This window comes from Setaria viridis, chromosome 8 (assembly GCF_005286985.2).
Source record: "Setaria viridis chromosome 8, Setaria_viridis_v4.0, whole genome shotgun sequence".
NCBI classification, from domain to species: domain Eukaryota; kingdom Viridiplantae; phylum Streptophyta; class Magnoliopsida; order Poales; family Poaceae; genus Setaria; species Setaria viridis.
In genome coordinates this window covers 24,483,518-24,499,883 of record NC_048270.2, presented here as the reverse complement: position 1 = coordinate 24,499,883, position 16,366 = coordinate 24,483,518, and the positions used below count along the sequence as shown (strand labels likewise).

The 16,366-nt window shown below is 55.0% G+C and overlaps 37 non-coding genes and 7 pseudogenes across 37 annotated transcripts; all 44 read right to left on the bottom strand.

Annotated features, from left to right (window-relative positions):
* Window positions 1-288: 288 nt before the first annotated feature.
* LOC117834827 (5S ribosomal RNA) lies at window positions 289-407 on the bottom strand. Its single transcript, XR_004635798.1, has one exon. It is a non-coding gene; the product is annotated as a 5S ribosomal RNA (ribosomal RNA).
* A 243-nt stretch (window positions 408-650) lies between these two features.
* Window positions 651-769, bottom strand: LOC117834831 (5S ribosomal RNA). The gene has a single exon (XR_004635802.1). It is a non-coding gene; the product is annotated as a 5S ribosomal RNA (ribosomal RNA).
* A 244-nt stretch (window positions 770-1,013) lies between these two features.
* LOC117834879 (5S ribosomal RNA) lies at window positions 1,014-1,153 on the bottom strand (annotated as a pseudogene).
* A 230-nt stretch (window positions 1,154-1,383) lies between these two features.
* Window positions 1,384-1,502, bottom strand: LOC117834873 (5S ribosomal RNA). Its single transcript, XR_004635837.1, has one exon. It is a non-coding gene; the product is annotated as a 5S ribosomal RNA (ribosomal RNA).
* A 238-nt stretch (window positions 1,503-1,740) lies between these two features.
* On the bottom strand, window positions 1,741-1,890 carry LOC117834870 (5S ribosomal RNA; annotated as a pseudogene).
* A 239-nt stretch (window positions 1,891-2,129) lies between these two features.
* Window positions 2,130-2,248, bottom strand: LOC117834843 (5S ribosomal RNA). The gene has a single exon (XR_004635813.1). It is a non-coding gene; the product is annotated as a 5S ribosomal RNA (ribosomal RNA).
* Window positions 2,249-2,491: 243 nt separating this feature from the next.
* LOC117834854 (5S ribosomal RNA) lies at window positions 2,492-2,618 on the bottom strand (annotated as a pseudogene).
* Window positions 2,619-2,862: 244 nt separating this feature from the next.
* LOC117834849 (5S ribosomal RNA) lies at window positions 2,863-2,981 on the bottom strand. The gene has a single exon (XR_004635818.1). It is a non-coding gene; the product is annotated as a 5S ribosomal RNA (ribosomal RNA).
* Window positions 2,982-3,223: 242 nt separating this feature from the next.
* LOC117834874 (5S ribosomal RNA) lies at window positions 3,224-3,390 on the bottom strand (annotated as a pseudogene).
* A 192-nt stretch (window positions 3,391-3,582) lies between these two features.
* On the bottom strand, window positions 3,583-3,732 carry LOC117834868 (5S ribosomal RNA; annotated as a pseudogene).
* Window positions 3,733-3,971: 239 nt separating this feature from the next.
* LOC117834842 (5S ribosomal RNA) lies at window positions 3,972-4,090 on the bottom strand. The gene has a single exon (XR_004635812.1). It is a non-coding gene; the product is annotated as a 5S ribosomal RNA (ribosomal RNA).
* Window positions 4,091-4,333: 243 nt separating this feature from the next.
* LOC117834846 (5S ribosomal RNA) lies at window positions 4,334-4,460 on the bottom strand (annotated as a pseudogene).
* Window positions 4,461-4,704: 244 nt separating this feature from the next.
* LOC117834848 (5S ribosomal RNA) lies at window positions 4,705-4,823 on the bottom strand. The gene has a single exon (XR_004635817.1). It is a non-coding gene; the product is annotated as a 5S ribosomal RNA (ribosomal RNA).
* A 242-nt stretch (window positions 4,824-5,065) lies between these two features.
* LOC117834875 (5S ribosomal RNA) lies at window positions 5,066-5,232 on the bottom strand (annotated as a pseudogene).
* A 243-nt stretch (window positions 5,233-5,475) lies between these two features.
* LOC117834829 (5S ribosomal RNA) lies at window positions 5,476-5,594 on the bottom strand. Its single transcript, XR_004635800.1, has one exon. It is a non-coding gene; the product is annotated as a 5S ribosomal RNA (ribosomal RNA).
* A 538-nt stretch (window positions 5,595-6,132) lies between these two features.
* On the bottom strand, window positions 6,133-6,251 carry LOC117834833 (5S ribosomal RNA). The gene has a single exon (XR_004635804.1). It is a non-coding gene; the product is annotated as a 5S ribosomal RNA (ribosomal RNA).
* A 244-nt stretch (window positions 6,252-6,495) lies between these two features.
* Window positions 6,496-6,614, bottom strand: LOC117834796 (5S ribosomal RNA). Its single transcript, XR_004635769.1, has one exon. It is a non-coding gene; the product is annotated as a 5S ribosomal RNA (ribosomal RNA).
* A 244-nt stretch (window positions 6,615-6,858) lies between these two features.
* Window positions 6,859-6,977, bottom strand: LOC117834803 (5S ribosomal RNA). Its single transcript, XR_004635776.1, has one exon. It is a non-coding gene; the product is annotated as a 5S ribosomal RNA (ribosomal RNA).
* A 220-nt stretch (window positions 6,978-7,197) lies between these two features.
* LOC117834861 (5S ribosomal RNA) lies at window positions 7,198-7,317 on the bottom strand. The gene has a single exon (XR_004635828.1). It is a non-coding gene; the product is annotated as a 5S ribosomal RNA (ribosomal RNA).
* Window positions 7,318-7,561: 244 nt separating this feature from the next.
* LOC117834823 (5S ribosomal RNA) lies at window positions 7,562-7,680 on the bottom strand. Its single transcript, XR_004635794.1, has one exon. It is a non-coding gene; the product is annotated as a 5S ribosomal RNA (ribosomal RNA).
* A 243-nt stretch (window positions 7,681-7,923) lies between these two features.
* Window positions 7,924-8,042, bottom strand: LOC117834832 (5S ribosomal RNA). The gene has a single exon (XR_004635803.1). It is a non-coding gene; the product is annotated as a 5S ribosomal RNA (ribosomal RNA).
* Window positions 8,043-8,286: 244 nt separating this feature from the next.
* On the bottom strand, window positions 8,287-8,405 carry LOC117834815 (5S ribosomal RNA). Its single transcript, XR_004635787.1, has one exon. It is a non-coding gene; the product is annotated as a 5S ribosomal RNA (ribosomal RNA).
* A 244-nt stretch (window positions 8,406-8,649) lies between these two features.
* Window positions 8,650-8,768, bottom strand: LOC117834866 (5S ribosomal RNA). Its single transcript, XR_004635833.1, has one exon. It is a non-coding gene; the product is annotated as a 5S ribosomal RNA (ribosomal RNA).
* Window positions 8,769-9,012: 244 nt separating this feature from the next.
* LOC117834839 (5S ribosomal RNA) lies at window positions 9,013-9,130 on the bottom strand. Its single transcript, XR_004635809.1, has one exon. It is a non-coding gene; the product is annotated as a 5S ribosomal RNA (ribosomal RNA).
* Window positions 9,131-9,374: 244 nt separating this feature from the next.
* On the bottom strand, window positions 9,375-9,493 carry LOC117834852 (5S ribosomal RNA). The gene has a single exon (XR_004635821.1). It is a non-coding gene; the product is annotated as a 5S ribosomal RNA (ribosomal RNA).
* A 165-nt stretch (window positions 9,494-9,658) lies between these two features.
* LOC117834826 (5S ribosomal RNA) lies at window positions 9,659-9,777 on the bottom strand. Its single transcript, XR_004635797.1, has one exon. It is a non-coding gene; the product is annotated as a 5S ribosomal RNA (ribosomal RNA).
* A 244-nt stretch (window positions 9,778-10,021) lies between these two features.
* On the bottom strand, window positions 10,022-10,140 carry LOC117834802 (5S ribosomal RNA). The gene has a single exon (XR_004635775.1). It is a non-coding gene; the product is annotated as a 5S ribosomal RNA (ribosomal RNA).
* A 220-nt stretch (window positions 10,141-10,360) lies between these two features.
* LOC117834860 (5S ribosomal RNA) lies at window positions 10,361-10,480 on the bottom strand. The gene has a single exon (XR_004635827.1). It is a non-coding gene; the product is annotated as a 5S ribosomal RNA (ribosomal RNA).
* Window positions 10,481-10,724: 244 nt separating this feature from the next.
* Window positions 10,725-10,843, bottom strand: LOC117834822 (5S ribosomal RNA). Its single transcript, XR_004635793.1, has one exon. It is a non-coding gene; the product is annotated as a 5S ribosomal RNA (ribosomal RNA).
* Window positions 10,844-11,087: 244 nt separating this feature from the next.
* LOC117834820 (5S ribosomal RNA) lies at window positions 11,088-11,206 on the bottom strand. The gene has a single exon (XR_004635792.1). It is a non-coding gene; the product is annotated as a 5S ribosomal RNA (ribosomal RNA).
* A 244-nt stretch (window positions 11,207-11,450) lies between these two features.
* On the bottom strand, window positions 11,451-11,570 carry LOC117834858 (5S ribosomal RNA). The gene has a single exon (XR_004635825.1). It is a non-coding gene; the product is annotated as a 5S ribosomal RNA (ribosomal RNA).
* Window positions 11,571-11,814: 244 nt separating this feature from the next.
* LOC117834819 (5S ribosomal RNA) lies at window positions 11,815-11,933 on the bottom strand. The gene has a single exon (XR_004635791.1). It is a non-coding gene; the product is annotated as a 5S ribosomal RNA (ribosomal RNA).
* A 244-nt stretch (window positions 11,934-12,177) lies between these two features.
* LOC117834857 (5S ribosomal RNA) lies at window positions 12,178-12,297 on the bottom strand. Its single transcript, XR_004635824.1, has one exon. It is a non-coding gene; the product is annotated as a 5S ribosomal RNA (ribosomal RNA).
* A 244-nt stretch (window positions 12,298-12,541) lies between these two features.
* Window positions 12,542-12,660, bottom strand: LOC117834818 (5S ribosomal RNA). Its single transcript, XR_004635790.1, has one exon. It is a non-coding gene; the product is annotated as a 5S ribosomal RNA (ribosomal RNA).
* Window positions 12,661-12,904: 244 nt separating this feature from the next.
* Window positions 12,905-13,023, bottom strand: LOC117834814 (5S ribosomal RNA). Its single transcript, XR_004635786.1, has one exon. It is a non-coding gene; the product is annotated as a 5S ribosomal RNA (ribosomal RNA).
* A 244-nt stretch (window positions 13,024-13,267) lies between these two features.
* Window positions 13,268-13,386, bottom strand: LOC117834813 (5S ribosomal RNA). The gene has a single exon (XR_004635785.1). It is a non-coding gene; the product is annotated as a 5S ribosomal RNA (ribosomal RNA).
* Window positions 13,387-13,630: 244 nt separating this feature from the next.
* On the bottom strand, window positions 13,631-13,749 carry LOC117834801 (5S ribosomal RNA). The gene has a single exon (XR_004635774.1). It is a non-coding gene; the product is annotated as a 5S ribosomal RNA (ribosomal RNA).
* A 220-nt stretch (window positions 13,750-13,969) lies between these two features.
* Window positions 13,970-14,089, bottom strand: LOC117834856 (5S ribosomal RNA). The gene has a single exon (XR_004635823.1). It is a non-coding gene; the product is annotated as a 5S ribosomal RNA (ribosomal RNA).
* Window positions 14,090-14,332: 243 nt separating this feature from the next.
* LOC117834817 (5S ribosomal RNA) lies at window positions 14,333-14,451 on the bottom strand. Its single transcript, XR_004635789.1, has one exon. It is a non-coding gene; the product is annotated as a 5S ribosomal RNA (ribosomal RNA).
* A 244-nt stretch (window positions 14,452-14,695) lies between these two features.
* LOC117834811 (5S ribosomal RNA) lies at window positions 14,696-14,814 on the bottom strand. The gene has a single exon (XR_004635783.1). It is a non-coding gene; the product is annotated as a 5S ribosomal RNA (ribosomal RNA).
* Window positions 14,815-15,058: 244 nt separating this feature from the next.
* Window positions 15,059-15,177, bottom strand: LOC117834810 (5S ribosomal RNA). The gene has a single exon (XR_004635782.1). It is a non-coding gene; the product is annotated as a 5S ribosomal RNA (ribosomal RNA).
* A 244-nt stretch (window positions 15,178-15,421) lies between these two features.
* Window positions 15,422-15,540, bottom strand: LOC117834799 (5S ribosomal RNA). The gene has a single exon (XR_004635772.1). It is a non-coding gene; the product is annotated as a 5S ribosomal RNA (ribosomal RNA).
* Window positions 15,541-15,714: 174 nt separating this feature from the next.
* On the bottom strand, window positions 15,715-15,833 carry LOC117834838 (5S ribosomal RNA). The gene has a single exon (XR_004635808.2). It is a non-coding gene; the product is annotated as a 5S ribosomal RNA (ribosomal RNA).
* A 244-nt stretch (window positions 15,834-16,077) lies between these two features.
* On the bottom strand, window positions 16,078-16,196 carry LOC117834809 (5S ribosomal RNA). The gene has a single exon (XR_004635781.1). It is a non-coding gene; the product is annotated as a 5S ribosomal RNA (ribosomal RNA).
* Window positions 16,197-16,366: the final 170 nt, after the last annotated feature.

The window sequence follows — 16,366 nt, the reverse complement described above, 5'->3', positions numbered from 1 at the left end:
CGCTTAACATCGGAGTTCTAATGGGATCCAGTGCTTTAGTGCTGGTATGATCGCATCCGACATACTAGCCACTCTCCTTGCTCTTATGCTCGAACCTCGACACGCCGCCCGAGCCGCGTGGGCCCCACATCCAAGGTCCTCTGTGCGGGTCGCCGTACCGTTTTATCCGTCCGACCACGAGCGCATGAAGCAAAGCCCGAAAATGTCCGAGGAATGCGGCGAAATGAAAGGACAAAAAAACCCTGAAAATGTCCAAGGAATGCGGCGAAATGAAAGGACAGAAAAAAAAGAATGCAACACGAGGACTTCCCAAGAGGTCACCCATCATAGTACTACTCTCGCCCAAGCACGCTTAACTTCGGAGTTCTAATGGGATCCAGTGCTTTAGTGCTGGTATGATCGCATCCGACATACTAGCCACTCTCCTTGCTCTTATGCCCGCACCTCGACGCGCCGCCCGAGCCGTGTGGGCCCCGCATCAAAGGTCCTCCGTGCGGGTCGCCTCACCGTTTTATCCGTCCGACCACGAGCGCACGAGGAAAAGCCCGAAAATGTCCGAGGAATGCGGCGAAATGGAAGGACAGAAGAACCCCGAAAATGTCCGAGGAATGCGGCGAACTGAGAGGACAGAAAAATAATAATAAAAAAAAAGAATGCAACACGTGGACTTCCTAGGAGGTCACCCATCCTAGTACTACTCTCGCCCAAGCACGCTTAACTTCGGAGTTCTGATGGGATCCGGTGCTTTAGTGCTGGTATGATGGCATCCGACATACTAGCCACTCTCCTTGCTCTTATGCCCGCACCTCGACGCGCCGCCCGAGCCGTGTGGGCCCCGCATCAAAGGTCCTCCGTGCGGGTCGCCTCACCGTTTTATCCGTCCGACCACGAGCGCACGAGGAAAAGCCCGAAAATGTCCGAGGAATGCGGCGAAATGGAAGGACAGAAGAACCCCGAAAATCTCCGAGGAATGCGGCGAACTGAGAGGACGGAAAAATAATAATAAAAAATAAGGAATGCAACACGAGGACTTTCTAGGAGGTCACCCATCCTAGTACTACTCTCGCGTGTCCTAGTACTACTCTCGCCCAAGAACGCTTAACTTCGGAGTTCTGATCGGATCCGGTGCTTTAGTGCTGGTATGATCGCATCCGACATACTAGCCACTCTCCTCGCTCTTATGCCCGCACCTCGATGTGCCGCCCGAGCCGCGTGGGCCCCGCATCCAAGGTCCTCCGTGCGGGTCGCCTCACCGTTTTATCCTTCCGACCACGAGCGCACAAAGAAAAGCCCGAAAATGTCCGAGGAATGCGGCGAAATGCAAGGATAAAAAAACCCCGAAAATGTCCGAGGAATGCGGCGAAATGAAAGGACAAAAAAAAAAGAATGCAACACGAGGACTTCCCACGAGGTAAACCATCCTAGTACTACTCTCACCCAAGCACGCTAAACTTCAGAGATCTGATGGAATCTGTTGCTTTAGTGCTGGTATGATCGCATCCGACATACTAGCCACTTTCCTTGCTCTTATGCCCGCACCTCGACGCGTCGCTCGAGCCGCGTGGGCCCTGCATCCAAGGTCCTCCGTGCGGGTCGCCTCACCGTTTTATCCGTCCGACCACGAGCGCACGAAGAAAAGCCCGAAAATGTTCGAGGAATGCGGCGAAATGAAAGGACAAAAAAACCCCAAAAATGTCCGAGGGATGCGGCGAACTGAAAGGAAAAAAAAATAAAAAAAAAGGAATGCAATACAAGGACTTACCAGGAGGTCACCCATCCTAGTACTACTCTCGCCCAAGCACGCTTAACTTCGGAGTTCTCTCGCCCAAGCACGCTTAACTTCGAAGTTCTGATGGGATCCGGTGCTTTAGTGCTGGTATGATCGCATCCGACATACGAGCCACTCTCCTTGCTCTTATGCCCGCACCTCGACGCGCCGCCCGAGCCACGTGGGCCCCGAATCCAAGGTCCTCCGTGCGGGTCGCCTCACCGTTTTATCCGTCCGACCACGAGCGCACTAAGAAAAGCCCGAAAATGTCCGAGCAATGCGGCGAAATGGAAGGACAAAAAAACCCCAAAAATGTCCGAGGGATGCGGCGAACTGAAAGGACAAAAAAATAAAAAAAAAAGGATTGGAACACGAGGACTTCCCAGGAGGTCACCCAACCTAGTACTACTCTCGCCCAAGCACGCTTAACTTCGGAGTTCTGATGGGATCCGGTGCTTTAGTGCTGGTATGATCGCATCCAACATACTAGCCACTCTCCTTGCTCTTATGCCCGCACCTCGACGCGCCGCCCGAGCCGCGTGGGCCCCGCATCCAAGGTCCTCCGTGCGGGTCGCCTCACCGTTTTATCCGTCCGACCACGAGCGCACGAGGAAAAGCCCGAAAATGTCCGAGGAATGCGGCGAAATGGAAGGACAGAAGAACCCCGAAAATGTCCGAGGAATGCGGCGAACTGAGAGGACAGAAAAATAATAATAAAAAAAAGAAATACAACACGAGGACTTCCCAGGAGGTCACCCATCCTAGTACTACTCTCGCCCAAGCACGAAGTTACGCTTAACTTCGGAGTTCTGATGGGATCCGGTGCTTTAGTGCTGGTATGATCGCATCCGACATACTAGCCACTCTCCTTGCTCTTATGCCCGCAACTCGACGCGCCGCCCGAGCCGCGTGGACCCCGCATCCAAGGTCCTCCGTGCGGGTCGCCTCACCGTTTTATCCGTCCGACCACGAGCGCACGAGGAAAAGCCCAAAAATGTCCGAGGAATGCGGCGAAATGGAAGGACAGAAGAACCCCGAAAATGTCCGAGGAATGCGGCGAACTGAGAGGACAGAAAAATAATAATAAAAAAAAAGGAATGCAACACGAGGACTTCCTAGGAGGTCACCCATCCTAGTACAACTCTCGCCCAAGCACGCTTAACTTCGGAGTTCTGGTGGGATCCGGTGCTTTAGTGCTGGTATGATCGCATCGGACATACTAGCCACTCTCCTTGCTCTTATGCCCGTACCTCGACGCGCCGCCCGAGCCGCGTGGGCCCCGCATCCAAGGTCCTCCGTGCGGCTCGCCTCACCGTTTTATCCGTCCGACCACGAGCGCACGACGAAAAGCCCGAAAATGTCCGAGGAATGCAGCGAAATGGAAGGACAGAAGAACCCCGAAAATGTCCGAGGAATGCGGCGAACTGAGAGGACAGAAAAATAATAATAAAAAAAGGAATGCAACACGAGGACTTCCCAGGAGGTCACCGATCCTAGTACTACTCTCACCCAAGCACGCTTAACTTCGGAGCTCACCCATCCTAGTACTACTCTCACCCAAGCACGCTTAACTTCGCAGTTCTGATGGGATCCGGTGCTTTAGTGCTGGTATGATCGCATCCGACATACCAGCCACTCTCCTTGCTCTTATGCCCGCACCTCGACGCGCCGCCCGAGCCGCGTGGGCCCCGCATCCAAGGTCCTCCGTGCGGGTCGCCTCACCGTTTTATCCGTCCGACCACGAGCGCACGAGGAAAAGCCCGAAAATGTCCGAGGCATGCGGCGAACTGAAAGGAAAAAAAAATAAAAAAAAAGGAATGCAATACAAGGACTTACCAGGAGGTCACCCATCCTAGTACTACTCTCGCCCAAGCACGCTTAACTTCGGAGTTCTCTCGCCCAAGCACGCTTAACTTCGAAGTTCTGATGGGATCCGGTGCTTTAGTGCTGGTATGATCGCATCCGACATACTAGCCACTCTCCTTGCTCTTATGCCCGCACCTCGACGCGCCGCCCGAGCCACGTGGGCCCCGAATCCAAGGTCCTCCGTGCGGGTCGCCTCACCGTTTTATCCGTCCGACCACGAGCGCACTAAGAAAAGCCCGAAAATGTCCGAGCAATGCGGCGAAATGGAAGGACAAAAAAACCCCAAAAATGTCCGAGGGATGCGGCGAACTGAAAGGACAAAAAAATAAAAAAAAAAGGATTGGAACACGAGGACTTCCCAGGAGGTCACCCAACCTAGTACTACTCTCGCCCAAGCACGCTTAACTTCGGAGTTCTGATGGGATCCGGTGCTTTAGTGCTGGTATGATCGCATCCGACATACTAGCCACTCTCCTTGCTCTTATGCCCGCACCTCGACGCGCCGCCCGAGCCGCGTGGGCCCCGCATCCAAGGTCCTCCGTGCGGGTCGCCTCACCGTTTTATCCGTCCGACCACGAGCGCACGAGGAAAAGCCCGAAAATGTCCGAGGAATGCGGCGAAATGGAAGGACAGAAGAACCCCGAAAATGTCCGAGGAATGCGGCGAACTGAGAGGACAGAAAAATAATAATAAAAAAAAGGAATACAACACGAGGACTTCCCAGGAGGTCACCCATCCTAGTACTACTCTCGCCCAAGCACGAAGTTACGCTTAACTTCGGAGTTCTGATGGGATCCGGTGCTTTAGTGCTGGTATGATCGCATCCGACATACTAGCCACTCTCCTTGCTCTTATGCCCGCAACTCGACGCGCCGCCCGAGCCGCGTGGACCCCGCATCCAAGGTCCTCCGTGCGGGTCGCCTCACCGTTTTATCCGTCCGACCACGAGCGCACCAGGAAAAGCCCAAAAATGTCCGAGGAATGCGGCGAAATGGAAGGACAGAAGAACCCCGAAAATGTCCGAGGAATGCGGCGAACTGAGAGGACAGAAAAATAATAATAAAAAAAAAGGAATGCAACACGAGGACTTCCTAGGAGGTCACCCATCCTAGTACAACTCTCGCCCAAGCACGCTTAACTTCGGAGTTCTGGTGGGATCCGGTGCTTTAGTGCTGGTATGATCGCATCGGACATACTAGCCACTCTCCTTGCTCTTATGCCCGTACCTCGACGCGCCGCCCGAGCCGCGTGGGCCCCGCATCCAAGGTCCTCCGTGCGGCTCGCCTCACCATTTTATCCGTCCGACCACGAGCGCACGACGAAAAGCCCGAAAATGTCCGAGGAATGCAGCGAAATGGAAGGACAGAAGAACCCCGAAAATGTCCGAGGAATGCGGCGAACTGAGAGGACAGAAAAATAATAATAAAAAAAGGAATGCAACACGAGGACTTCCCAGGAGGTCACCGATCCTAGTACTACTATCACCCAAGCACGCTTAACTTCGGAGCTCACCCATCCTAGTACTACTCTCACCCAAGCACGCTTAACTTCGCAGTTCTGATGGGATCCGGTGCTTTAGTGCTGGTATGATCGCATCCGACATACCAGCCACTCTCCTTGCTCTTATGCCCGCACCTCGACGCGCCGCCCGAGCCGCGTGGGCCCCGCATCCAAGGTCCTCCGTGCGGGTCGCCTCACCGTTTTATCCGTCCGACCACGAGCGCACGAGGAAAAGCCCGAAAATGTCCGAGGCATGCGGCGAAATGGAAGGACAGAAGAACCCCGAAAATGTCCGAGGAATGCGCCGAACTGAGAGGACAGAAAAATAATAATAAAAAAAAGGAATGCAACACGAGGACTTCCCAGGAGGTCACCCATCCTAGTACTACTCCCGCCCAAGCACGCTTAAATTCGGAGTTCTGATGGGATCCGGTGCTTTAGTGCTGGTATGATCGCATCCGACATACCAGCCACTCTCCTTGCTCTTATGCCCGTACCTCGACGCGCCGCCCGAGCCGCGTGGGCCCCGCATCCAAGGTCCTCCGTGCGGGTCGCCTCACCGTTTTATCCGTCCGACCACGAGCGCACGAGGAAAAGCCCGAAAATGTCCGAGGAATGCGGTGAAATGGAAGGACAGAAGAACCCCGAAAATGTCCGAGGAATGCGGCGAACTGAGAGGACAGAAAAATAATAATAAAAAAAAAGGAATGCAACACGATGGGATCCGGTGCTTTAGTGCTGGTATGATCGCATCGGACATACTAGCCACTCTCCTTGCTCTTATCCCCGCACCTCGACGCGCCGCCCGAGCCGCGTGGGCCCCGCCTCCAAGGTCCTCCGTGCGGGTCGCCTCACCGTTTTATCCGTCCGACCACGAGCGCACGAGGAAAAGCCCGAAAATGTCCGAGGAATGCGGCAAAATGGAAGGACAGAAGAACCCCGAAAATGTCCGAGGAATGCGGCGAACTGAGAGGACAGAAAAATAATAATAATAAAAAGGAATGCAACACGAGGACTTCCTAGGAGGTCACCCATCCTAGTACTACTCTCACCCAAGCACGCTTAACTTCGGAGTTCTGATGGGATCCAGTGCTTTAGTGCTGGTATGATCGCATCCGACATACTAGCCACTCTCCTTGCTGTTATGCCCGCACCTCGACGCGCCGCCCGAGCCGCGTGGGCCCCGCATCCAAGGTCCTCCGTGCGGGTCGCCTCACCGTTTTATCCGTCCGACCACGAGCGCACGAGGAAAAGCCCGAAAATGTCCGAGGAATGCGGCGAAATGGAAGGACAGAAGAACCCCGAAAATGTCCGAGGAATGCGGCGAACTGGGAGGACAGAAAAATAATAATAAAAAAAAAGGAATGCAACACGAGGACTTCCCAGGAGGTCACCCATCCTAGTACTACTCTCGCCCAAGCACGCTTAACTTCGGAGTTCTGATGGGATCCGGTGCTTTAGTGCTGGTATGATCGCATCCGACATACTAGCCACTCTCCTTGCTCTTATGCCCGCACCTCGACGCGCCGCCCGAGCCGCGTGGGCCCCGCATCCAAGGTCCACCGTGCAGGTCGCCTCACCGTTTTATCCGTCCGACCACGAGCGCACGAGGAAAAGCCCGAAAATGTCCGAGGAATGCGGCGAAATGGAAGGACAGAAGAACCCCGAAAATGTCCGAGGAATGCGGCGAACTGGGAGGACAGAAAAATAATAATAAAATAAAAGGAATGCAACACGAGGACTTCCCACGAGGTCACCCATCCTAGTACTACTCTCGCCCAAGCACGCTTAACTTCGGAGTTCTGATGGGATCCGGTGCTTTAGTGCTGGTATGATCGCATCCGACATACTAGCCACTCTACGCGCCGCCCGAGCCGCGTGGGCCCCGCATCCAAGGTCCTCCGTGCGGGTCGCCTCACCGTTTTATCCGTCCGACCACGAGCGCACGAGGAAAAGCCCGAAAATGTCCGAGGAATGCGGCGAAATGGAAGGACAGAAGAACCCCGAAAATGTCCGAGGAATGCGGCGAACTGGGAGGACAGAAAAATAATAATAAAAAAAAAGGAATGCAACACGAGGACTTCCCAGGAGGTCACCCCATCCTAGTACTACTCTCGCCCAAGTACGCTTAACTTCGGAGTTCTGATGGGATCCGATGCTTTAGTGCTGGTATGATCGCATCCGACATACTAGCCACTCTCCTTGCTCTTATGCCCGCACCTCGACGCGCCGCCCGAGCCGCGTGGGCCCCGCATCCAGGGTCCTCCGTGCGGGTCGCCTCACCGTTTTATCCGTCCGACCACGAGCGCACGAGGAAAAGCCCGAAAATGTCCGAGGAATGCGGCGAAATGGAAGGACAGAAGAACCCCGAAAATGTCCGAGGAATGCGGCGAACTGGGAGGACAGAAAAATAATAATAAAAAAAAAGGAATGCAACACGAGGACTTCCCAGGAGGTCACCCATCCTAGTACTACTCTCACCCAAGCACGCTTAACTTCGGAGTTCTGATGGGATCCGGTGCTTCAGTGCTGGTATGATCGCATCCGACATACTAGCCACTCTCCTTGCTCTTATGCCCGCACCTCGACGCCCCGCCCGAGCCGCGTGGGCCCCGCATCCAAGGTCCTCCGTGCGGGTCGCCTCACCGTTTTATCCGTCCGACCACGAGCGCACGAGGAAAAGCCCGAAAATGTCCGAGGAATGCGGCAAAATGGAAGGACAGAAGAACCCCGAAAATGTCCGAGGAATGCGGCGAACTGACAGGACAGAAAAATAATAATAATAAAAAGGAATGCAACACGAGGACTTCCTAGGAGGTCACCCATCCTAGTACTACTCTCACCCAAGCACGCTTAACTTCGGAGTTCTGATGGGATCCAGTGCTTTAGTGCTGGTATGATCGCATCCAACATACTAGCCACTCTCCTTGCTGTTATGCCCGCACCTCGACGCGCCGCCCGAGCCGCGTGGGCCCCGCATCCAAGGTCCTCCGTGCGGGTCGCCTCACCGTTTTATCCGTCCGACCACGAGCGCACGAGGAAAAGCCCGAAAATGTCCGAGGAATGCGGCGAAATGGAAGGACAGAAGAACCCCGAAAATGTCCGAGGAATGCGGCGAACTGGGAGGACAGAAAAATAATAATAAAAAAAAAGGAATGCAACACAAGGACTTCCCAGGAGGTCACCCATCCTAGTACTACTCTCGCCCAAGCACGCTTAACTTCGGAGTTCTGATGGGATCCGGTGCTTTAGTGCTGGTATGATCGCATCCGACATACTAGCCACTCTCCTTGCTCTTATGCCCGCACCTCGACGCGCCGCCCGAGCCGCGTGGGCCCCGCATCCAAGGTCCTCCGTGCAGGTCGCCTCACCGTTTTATCCGTCCGACCACGAGCGCACGAGGAAAAGCCCTCAAATGTCCGAGGAATGCGGCGAAATGGAAGGACAGAAGAACCCCGAAAATGTCCGAGGAATGCGGCGAACTGGGAGGACAGAAAAATAATAATAAAATAAAAGGAATGCAACACGAGGACTTCCCAGGAGGTCACCCATCCTAGTACTACTCTAGCCCAAGCACGCTTAACTTTAGAGTTTTGATGGGATCCGGTGCTTTAGTGCTGGTATCATTGCATCCGACATACTAGCCACTCTCCTCGCTCTTATGCCCGCACCTCGACGCGCCGCCCGAGCCGCGTGGGCCCCGCATCCAAGGTCCTCCGTGCGGGTCGCCTCACCGTTTTATCCGTCCGACCACGAGCGCACGAGGAAAAGCCCGAAAATGTCCGAGGAATGCGGCGAAATGGAAGGACAGAAGAACCCCGAAAATGTCCGAGGAATGCGGCGAACTGGGAGGACAGAAAAATAATAATAAAAAAAAAGGAATGCAACACGAGGACTTCCCAGGAGGTCACCCATCCTAGTACTACTCTCGCCAAGCACGCTTAACTTCGGAGTTCTGATGGGATCCGGTGCTTTAGTGCTGGTATGATCGCATCCGACATACTAGCCACTCTCCTTGCTCTTATGCCCGCACCTCGACGCGCCGCCCGAGCCGCGTGGGCCCCGCATCCAAGGTCCTCCGTGCAGGTCGCCTCACCGTTTTATCCGTCCGACCACGAGCGCACGAGGAAAAGCCCGAAAATGTCCGAGGAATGCGGCGAAATGGAAGGACAGAAGAACCCCGAAAATGTCCGAGGAATGCGGCGAACTGGGAGGACAGAAAAATAATAATAAAATAAAAGGAATGCAACACGAGGACTTCCCAGGAGGTCACCCATCCTAGTACTACTCTCGCCCAAGCACGCTTAACTTTAGAGTTTTGATGGGATCCGGTGCTTTAGTGCTGGTATCATCGCATCCGACATACTAGCCACTCTCCTCGCTCTTATGCCCGCACCTCGACGCGCCGCCCGAGCCGCGTGGGCCCCGCATCCAAGGTCCTCCGTGCGGGTCGCCTCACCGTTTTATCCGTCCGACCACGAGCGCACGAGGAAAAAAGCCCGAAAATTTCCGAGGAATGCGGCGGGAATGCAACATGAGGACTTCCCAGGAGGTCACCCATCCTAGTACTACTCTCGCCCAAGCACGCTTAACTTCGGAGTTCTGATGGGATCCGGTGCTTTAGTGCTGGTATGATCGCATCCGACATACTAGCCACTCTCCTTGCTCTTATGCCCGCACCTCGACGCGCCGCCCGAGCCGCGTGGGCCCCGCATCCAAGGTCCTCCGTGCGGGTCGCCTCACCGTTTTATCCGTCCGACCACGAGCGCACGAGGAAAAGCCCGAAAATGTCCGAGGAATGCGGCGAAATGGAAGGACAGAAGAACCCCGAAAATGTCCGAGGAATGCGGCGAACTGGGAGGACAGAAAAATAATAATAAAATAAAAGGAATGCAACACGAGGACTTCCCACGAGGTCACCCATCCTAGTACTACTCTCGCCCAAGCACGCTTAACTTCGGAGTTCTGATGGGATCCGGTGCTTTAGTGCTGGTATGATCGCATCCGACATACTAGCCACTCTACGCGCCGCCCGAGCCGCGTGGGCCCCGCATCCAAGGTCCTCCGTGCGGGTCGCCTCACCGTTTTATCCGTCCGACCACGAGCGCACGAGGAAAAGCCCGAAAATGTCCGAGGAATGCGGCGAAATGGAAGGACAGAAGAACCCCGAAAATGTCCGAGGAATGCGGCGAACTGGGAGGACAGAAAAATAATAATAAAAAAAAAGGAATGCAACACGAGGACTTCCCAGGAGGTCACCCCATCCTAGTACTACTCTCGCCCAAGTACGCTTAACTTCGGAGTTCTGATGGGATCCGATGCTTTAGTGCTGGTATGATCGCATCCGACATACTAGCCACTCTCCTTGCTCTTATGCCCGCACCTCGACGCGCCGCCCGAGCCGCGTGGGCCCCGCATCCAAGGTCCTCCGTGCGGGTCGCCTCACCGTTTTATCCGTCCGACCACGAGCGCACGAGGAAAAGCCCGAAAATGTCCGAGGAATGCGGCGAAATGGAAGGACAGAAGAACCCCGAAAATGTCCGAGGAATGCGGCGAACTGGGAGGACAGAAAAATAATAATAAAAAAAAAGGAATGCAACACGAGGACTTCCCAGGAGGTCACCCATCCTAGTACTACTCTCGCCCAAGCACGCTTAACTTCAGAGTTCTGATGGGATCCGGTGCTTTAGTGCTGGTATGATCGCATCCGACATACTAGCCACTCTCCTTGCTCTTATGCCCGCACCTCGACGCGCCGCCCGAGCCGCGTGGGCCCCGCATCCAAGGTCCTCCGTGCGGGTCGCCTCACCGTTTTATCCGTCCGACCACGAGCGCACGAGGAAAAGCCCGAAAATGTCCGAGGAATGCGGCGAAATGGAAGGACAGAAGAACCCCGAAAATGTCCGAGGAATGCGGCGAACTGGGAGGACAGAAAAATAATAATAAAAAAAAAGGAATGCAACACGAGGACTTCCCAGGAGGTCACCCATCCTAGTACTACTCTCGCCCAAGCACGCTTAACTTCAGAGTTCTGATGGGATCCGGTGCTTTAGTGCTGGTATGATCGCATCCGACATACTAGCCACTCTCCTTGCTCTTATGCCCGCACCTCGACGCGCCGCCCGAGCCGCGTGGGCCCCGCATCCAAGGTCCTCCGTGCGGGTCGCCTCACCGTTTTATCCGTCCGACCACGAGCGCACGAGGAAAAGCCCGAAAATGTCCGAGGAATGCGGCGAAATGGAAGGACAGAAGAACCCCGAAAATGTCCGAGGAATGCGGCGAACTGGGAGGACAGAAAAATAATAATAAAAAAAAAGGAATGCAACACGAGGACTTCCCAGGAGGTCACCCCATCCTAGTACTACTCTCGCCCAAGTACGCTTAACTTCGGAGTTCTGATGGGATCCGATGCTTTAGTGCTGGTATGATCGCATCCGACATACTAGCCACTCTCCTTGCTCTTATGCCCGCACCTCGACGCGCCGCCCGAGCCGCGTGGGCCCCGCATCCAAGGTCCTCCGTGCGGGTCGCCTCACCGTTTTATCCGTCCGACCACGAGCGCACGAGGAAAAGCCCGAAAATGTCCGAGGAATGCGGCGAAATGGAAGGACAGAAGAACCCCGAAAATGTCCGAGGAATGCGGCGAACTGGGAGGACAGAAAAATAATAATAAAAAAAAAGGAATGCAACACGAGGACTTCCCAGGAGGTCACCCATCCTAGTACTACTCTCGCCCAAGCACGCTTAACTTCAGAGTTCTGATGGGATCCGGTGCTTTAGTGCTGGTATGATCGCATCCGACATACTAGCCACTCTCCTTGCTCTTATGCCCGCACCTCGACGCGCCGCCCGAGCCGCGTGGGCCCCGCATCCAAGGTCCTCCGTGCGGGTCGCCTCACCGTTTTATCCGTCCGACCACGAGCGCACGAGGAAAAGCCCGAAAATGTCCGAGGAATGCGGCGAAATGGAAGGACAGAAGAACCCCGAAAATGTCCGAGGAATGCGGCGAACTGGGAGGACAGAAAAATAATAATAAAAAAAAAGGAATGCAACACGAGGACTTCCCAGGAGGTCACCCCATCCTAGTACTACTCTCGCCCAAGTACGCTTAACTTCGGAGTTCTGATGGGATCCGATGCTTTAGTGCTGGTATGATCGCATCCGACATACTAGCCACTCTCCTTGCTCTTATGCCCGCACCTCGACGCGCCGCCCGAGCCGCGTGGGCCCCGCATCCAAGGTCCTCCGTGCGGGTCGCCTCACCGTTTTATCCGTCCGACCACGAGCGCACGAGGAAAAGCCCGAAAATGTCCGAGGAATGCGGCGAAATGGAAGGACAGAAGAACCCCGAAAATGTCCGAGGAATGCGGCGAACTGGGAGGACAGAAAAATAATAATAAAAAAAAAGGAATGCAACACGAGGACTTCCCAGGAGGTCACCCATCCTAGTACTACTCTCGCCCAAGCACGCTTAACTTCAGAGTTCTGATGGGATCCGGTGCTTTAGTGCTGGTATGATCGCATCCGACATACTAGCCACTCTCCTTGCTCTTATGCCCGCACCTCGACGCGCCGCCCGAGCCGCGTGGGCCCCGCATCCAAGGTCCTCCGTGCGGGTCGCCTCACCGTTTTATCCGTCCGACCACGAGCGCACGAGGAAAAGCCCGAAAATGTCCGAGGAATGCGGCGAAATGGAAGGACAGAAGAACCCCGAAAATGTCCGAGGAATGCGGCGAACTGGGAGGACAGAAAAATAATAATAAAAAAAAAGGAATGCAACACGAGGACTTCCCAGGAGGTCACCCATCCTAGTACTACTCTCGCCCAAGCACGCTTAACTTCGGAGTTCTAATGGGATCCGGTGCTTTAGTGCTGGTATGATCGCATCCGACATACTAGCCACTCTCCTTGCTCTTATGCCCGCACCTCGACGCGCCGCCCGAGCCGCGTGGGCCCCGCATCCAAGGTCCTCCGTGCGGGTCGCCTCACCGTTTTATCCGTCCGACCACGAGCGCACGAGGAAAAGCCCGAAAATGTCCGAGGAATGCGGCGAAATGGAAGGACAGAAGAACCCCGAAAATGTCCGAGGAATGCGGCGAACTGGGAGGACAGAAAAATAATAATAAAAAAAAAGGAATGCAACACGAGGACTTCCCAGGAGGTCACCCATCCTAGTACTACTCTCGCCCAAGCACGCTTAACTTCGGAGTTCTAATGGGATCCGGTGCTTTAGTGCTGGTATGATCGCATCCGACATACTAGCCACTCTCCTTGCTCTTATGCCCGCACCTCGACGCGCCGCCCGAGCCGCGTGGGCCCCGCATCCAAGGTCCTCCGTGCGGGTCGCCTCACCGTTTTATCCGTCCGACCACGAGCGCACGAGGAAAAGCCCGAAAATGTCCGAGGAATGCGGCGAAATGGAAGGACAGAAGAACCCCGAAAATGTCCGAGGAATGCGGCGAACTGGGAGGACAGAAAAATAATAATAAAATAAAAGGAATGCAACACGAGGACTTCCCACGAGGTCACCCATCCTAGTACTACTCTCGCCCAAGCACGCTTAACTTCGGAGTTCTGATGGGATCCGGTGCTTTAGTGCTGGTATGATCGCATCCGACATACTAGCCACTCTACGCGCCGCCCGAGCCGCGTGGGCCCCGCATCCAAGGTCCTCCGTGCGGGTCGCCTCACCGTTTTATCCGTCCGACCACGAGCGCACGAGGAAAAGCCCGAAAATGTCCGAGGAATGCGGCGAAATGGAAGGACAGAAGAACCCCGAAAATGTCCGAGGAATGCGGCGAACTGGGAGGACAGAAAAATAATAATAAAAAAAAAGGAATGCAACACGAGGACTTCCCAGGAGGTCACCCCATCCTAGTACTACTCTCGCCCAAGTACGCTTAACTTCGGAGTTCTGATGGGATCCGATGCTTTAGTGCTGGTATGATCGCATCCGACATACTAGCCACTCTCCTTGCTCTTATGCCCGCACCTCGACGCGCCGCCCGAGCCGCGTGGGCCCCGCATCCAAGGTCCTCCGTGCGGGTCGCCTCACCGTTTTATCCGTCCGACCACGAGCGCACGAGGAAAAGCCCGAAAATGTCCGAGGAATGCGGCGAAATGGAAGGACAGAAGAACCCCGAAAATGTCCGAGGAATGCGGCGAACTGGGAGGACAGAAAAATAATAATAAAAAAAAGGAATGCAACACGAGGACTTCCCAGGAGGTCACCCATCCTAGTACTACTCTCGCCCAAGCACGCTTAACTTCAGAGTTCTGATGGGATCCGGTGCTTTAGTGCTGGTATGATCGCATCCGACATACTAGCCACTCTCCTTGCTCTTATGCCCGCACCTCGACGCGCCGCCCGAGCCGCGTGGGCCCCGCATCCAAGGTCCTCCGTGCGGGTCGCCTCACCGTTTTATCCGTCCGACCACGAGCGCACGAGGAAAAGCCCGAAAATGTCCGAGGAATGCGGCGAAATGGAAGGACAGAAGAACCCCGAAAATGTCCGAGGAATGCGGCGAACTGGGAGGACAGAAAAATAATAATAAAAAAAAAGGAATGCAACACGAGGACTTCCCAGGAGGTCACCCATCCTAGTACTACTCTCGCCCAAGCACGCTTAACTTCGGAGTTCTAATGGGATCCGGTGCTTTAGTGCTGGTATGATCGCATCCGACATACTAGCCACTCTCCTTGCTCTTATGCCCGCACCTCGACGCGCCGCCCGAGCCGCGTGGGCCCCGCATCCAAGGTCCTCCGTGCGGGTCGCCTCACCGTTTTATCCGTCCGACCACGAGCGCACGAGGAAAAGCCCGAAAATGTCCGAGGAATGCGGCGAAATGGAAGGACAGAAGAACCCCGAAAATGTCCGAGGAATGCGGCGAACTGGGAGGACAGAAAAATAATAATAAAAAAAAAGGAATGCAACACGAGGACTTCCCAGGAGGTCACCCATCCTAGTACTACTCTCGCCCAAGCACGCTTAACTTCGGAGTTCTAATGGGATCCGGTGCTTTAGTGCTGGTATGATCGCATCCGACATACTAGCCACTCTCCTTGCTCTTATGCCCGCACCTCGACGTGCCGCCCGAGCCACGTGGGCCCCGCATCCAAGGTCCTCCGTGCGGGTCGCCTCACCGTTTTATCCGTCCGACCACGAGCGCACGAGGAAAAGCCCGAAAATGTCCGAGGAATGCGGCGAAATGGAAGGACAGAAGAACCCCGAAAATGTCTGAGGGATGCGGCGAACTGGGAGGACAGAAAAATAATAATAAAAAAAAAGGAATGCAACACGAGGACTTCCCACGAGGTCACCCATCCTAGTACTACTCTCGCCCAAGCACGCTTAACTTCGGAGTTCTGATGGGATCCGGTGCTTTAGTGCTGGTATGATCGCATCCGACATACTAGCCACTCTACGCGCCGCCCGAGCCGCGTGGGCCCCGCATCCAAGGTCCTCCGTGCGGGTCGCCTCACCGTTTTATCCGTCCGACCACGAGCGCACGAGGAAAAGCCCGAAAATGTCCGAGGAATGCGGCGAACTGGGAGGACAGAAAAATAATAATAAAAAAAAAGGAATGCAACACGAGGACTTCCCAGGAGGTCACCCATCCTAGTACTACTCTCGCCCAAGCACGCTTAACTTCAGAGTTCTGATGGGATCCGGTGCTTTAGTGCTGGTATGATCGCATCCGACATACTAGCCACTCTCCTTGCTCTTATGCCCGCACCTCGACGCGCCGCCCGAGCCGCGTGGGCCCCGCATCCAAGGTCCTCCGTGCGGGTCGCCTCACCGTTTTATCCGTCCGACCACGAGCGCACGAGGAAAAGCCCGAAAATGTCCGAGGAATGCGGCGAAATGGAAGGACAGAAGAACCCCGAAAATGTCCGAGGAATGCGGCGAACTGGGAGGACAGAAAAATAATAATAAAAAAAAAGGAATGCAACACGAGGACTTCCCAGGAGGTCACCCATCCTAGTACTACTCTCGCCCAAGCACGCTTAACTTCGGAGTTCTAATGGGATCCGGTGCTTTAGTGCTGGTATGATCGCATCCGACATACTAGCCACTCTCCTTGCTCTTATGCCCGCACCTCGACGCGCCGCCCGAGCCGCGTGGGCCCCGCATCCAAGGTCCTCCGTGCGGGTCGCCTCACCGTTTTATCCGTCCGACCACGAGCGCACGAGGAAAAGCCCGAAAATGTCCGAGGAATGCGGCGAAATGGA